This window comes from Toxorhynchites rutilus, chromosome 3 (assembly GCF_029784135.1).
Source record: "Toxorhynchites rutilus septentrionalis strain SRP chromosome 3, ASM2978413v1, whole genome shotgun sequence".
NCBI lineage: Eukaryota > Metazoa > Arthropoda > Insecta > Diptera > Culicidae > Toxorhynchites > Toxorhynchites rutilus.
In genome coordinates, this window is record NC_073746.1 from 300,281,534 (window position 1) to 300,285,032 (window position 3,499).

Sequence of the window (3,499 nt, forward strand, 5' to 3'; positions counted from 1 at the left end):
GTTCAAGCCGTATGAAGCCAACCACGTTGAAGTTGTTCGCCGCCAACGGGAAAGCAATCACGGTCTACGGTGAAGCTCTTCTGAAGGTGAATCTTGGACTTCCTCGTGAGTTCTTGTGGACATTCCTGATCGCTGACGTCACGTCTGGAATTATCGGTGCAGATTTCATTTGCAATTTCGATTTGTTGATCGATCTCAAACGCAACCGCCTGATCGACAACACCACAACTCTCGAATCGACCGGAGTGCTTGCGCAAACGAATGAGTACTCCATTAAAACATTCAGTTCAGTATCACCGTACGCTGAAATGTTGGCCGACTACCAAAGCATCACACGACGCGCTCCATCAGGCACGGAAAGCCAATCATCGATAGTTCATCGCATCGTGACCACCGGACAGCCCGTCTACGCCAGGTCACGACGTCTGCCACCGGACAAGCTTGAAGCCGCCCGTGCCGAGTTCGAACATCTCATGAAGCTCGGGATCTGCAGGCCGTCCAGCAACAACTGGGCCAGTCCGCTGCATATGGTGAAGAAAGCTGATGGTTCTTGGTTACCCGCTTCCGTACCTTCAGGACTTTACGACGATTCTGCAAGGTAAAACTATTTTTACTAAAGTTGATCTGCAGAAGGCATTCCATCAGGTCCCGATCCACCCGGACGACATACCGAAGACGGCAATCACGACGCCGTTTGGACTTTTCGAATTCTCCTACATGACATTCGGATTGCGGAACGCTGCCCAGACATTCCAACGGCTCATCCACGAAATTGTTCGGGGGCTGGACTTTATTTTTCCCTATATCGACGATTTGTTCACCGGTCTGAAATCACCTTCCTTGGACATTCCGTCTCCGCCGAGGGGATTCGGCCATTGCCCGAACGAGTTGAGGTCGTCCAAAACTTCAAGCCACCCATGACCGTGAAGGAGTTGGAGAGCTTCTTGGCGTTAATCAACTTCTACCGGAGGTTCATTCCGAACGCGATCGAAGCCCAAATTCCGCTTTTATCGATGACCCCTGGTAATAAACGAAACGATCGGACGCCGTTAGTTTGGACCGATGAAACTACTGCTGCTTTTGAACGATGCAAGCAGCAATTCGCCCAAGCAGCATTGCTTGCTCATCCTGCCAAATCAGCCGAGCTTTCTCTCTGGGTTGATACATCCGACATTGAAGCCGGAGCAGTCATTCACCAGATCGTCGACAACAAGGTGTAACCGCTGGGATTTTTCTCCAAGAAGTTCGACAAGGCGCAACTTCGATACAGCACGTACGATCGTGAGCTGACGGCGATTTACCTTGCGGTGCGACACTTCCGTTACATGCTGGAAGGACGGAGCTGCCACATCTACACCGACCATAAGCCGATCATCTACGCCTTCCGTCAGAAGCTCGACAAAGCCACCAACCGCCAGGCTCGCCAATTGGACTTTATCGGGCAAATCACAATGGACATCCGCCACGTCGTCGGCAAGGAGAACATCGTGGCGGATCTTTTTTCACGCATCGGCACAATCCAAGTCTACCCCTCGATTGACTTCAACGCCCTCGCTGACGACCAGCAAACCGACGAGGAGATCCGGGATATGCTGGAAGGTAAATCGAAAACATCTTTTTTTTTTTTCCCAAAATATATTTTTTATTAAGGCACATGTGGCGTTAGCCTGACGGGGCCGGGAGTCCAATATTTTGACAATTTTTGTCTTACAACTATGTTAGTAATATGTAACCGATTACTCGCGGTTGGCTCGAGGTTAGTATTACAAGTGTTCTCATAATTGGTATGTTGCAGTCTTCGATGCTCTATGCGTGTGCCCGACACGGGCTACTTCCTATTGGGATGCAGCTGACCATTAATCAGCAACGCCCCCCTAGTCTGTACCCCATATCTAGCGTGGTGCGTCTTTCTCGACTCGAGGAATCCAGGATAGAATGGTCACTAGCCGGCGCAATCATCAGCTCGTGTAGAGTTGTCATGAGCGGTACAACCTTTGGCTCTTGTTGAATGATCAGTGGACTGCACAACCTTTGGCCCGTGCATCTGTAAAGAGTGTGTGTATGTATTGCCGCGACTAAGTAAAAGTTTATCGATTGGATAGGAGGGATATGAAACGGGGACACAACGAAGGAAACATCATTAAACGTTGACATCGGCGTTTCTGAGGAACAGGTATAGATGAAGCAGAAGATCAGGATCCCGGCTACCTAAGATATCCCGGACGGGGATATCCGATTGTCTGCCTTTTGCTCTCAGTGCTCTAGAGAGCTGAGAGCGAGCAGCATGGAACCGGATACACGACCAGACAACATGCTCGATGTCGTGGTAGCCATCGCCACAACCACAAAGATTGTTTGCTGCGAGCCCAATGCGATAGAGATGCGCGTTTAGGTTGTAGTGATTGGACATAAGCCGAGATATCACGCGAATGAAATCACGACCTACATTCAATCCCTTGAACCATGCACTCGTCGAGACCTTAGGGATAATCGTGTGTAACCAACGACCGAACTCATCTTCACTCCACATGCGCTGCCAACTAACGAGTGTGTCCTGACGAGGAATGTGAAAAAATTCATTATAGGCAATTTGCCTTTCAAAGTGTGCCTTCTGAAGCGCCCACCTTAGCTAGCGAGTCCGCTTTCTCATTCCCCGGAATCGAGCAATGAGAGGGAACCCATGCTAAGGTAATCTTGAATAATTTTTCGACCAAAACACTCAATAGATGTCTTATTCTTGTTAAACTTTTTAAACTTGCTTAAACTTTTTACCGTTCCAGGCAATTCAAAACAATTGTTTTGCGATTGCTCTGCCGATCGCATTCGACCGTTCGTTACGAAAGGCTTTCGTGACGCTGCTCTGCAAGCGACACACAACCTTTCCCATCCTGGCACACGTGCTACGGCTAGACTGATGACGCAGCGATTCGTCTGGCCCGGCATCCGGAAGGACAGCATCGCCTTCGCCAGGAGCTGCTTGCAGTGTCAACGGTCAAAGGTGACGCGCCACACACAGTCACCCGTTACCTGCTACTCGACACCGGATTGTCGGTTCTCGCACATCAACATCGACATTGTTGGTCCGTTTCCACCAAGCAATGGTCAACGGTACTGTCTCACCATCATCGACAGGTATTCGCGATGGCCAGAAGCACTTCCAGTTCCTGACATGACTGCACCGACGATCACTCAAGCTCTTGTCACTGGATGGATCGCTCGCTTCGGTGTGCCGCATAACATCACGACAGACCAAGGACGCCAGTTTGAATCGTTCTTATTTTCTGAGTTGGTTCGCCTGCTCGGAATCAGCCATCTGCGGACAACGGCGTATCACCCCCAATCGAATGGCATCATTGAACGATGGCATAGAACGTTAAAAGCGGCCATTCTTTGCCACAATCCGAACCGATGGACTGAACACCTGCCGGTGATCTTGCTTGGTTTGCGAACTACCCATAAAGAAGACATCGGAGCATCGCCAGCTGAGATGGTGTACGGA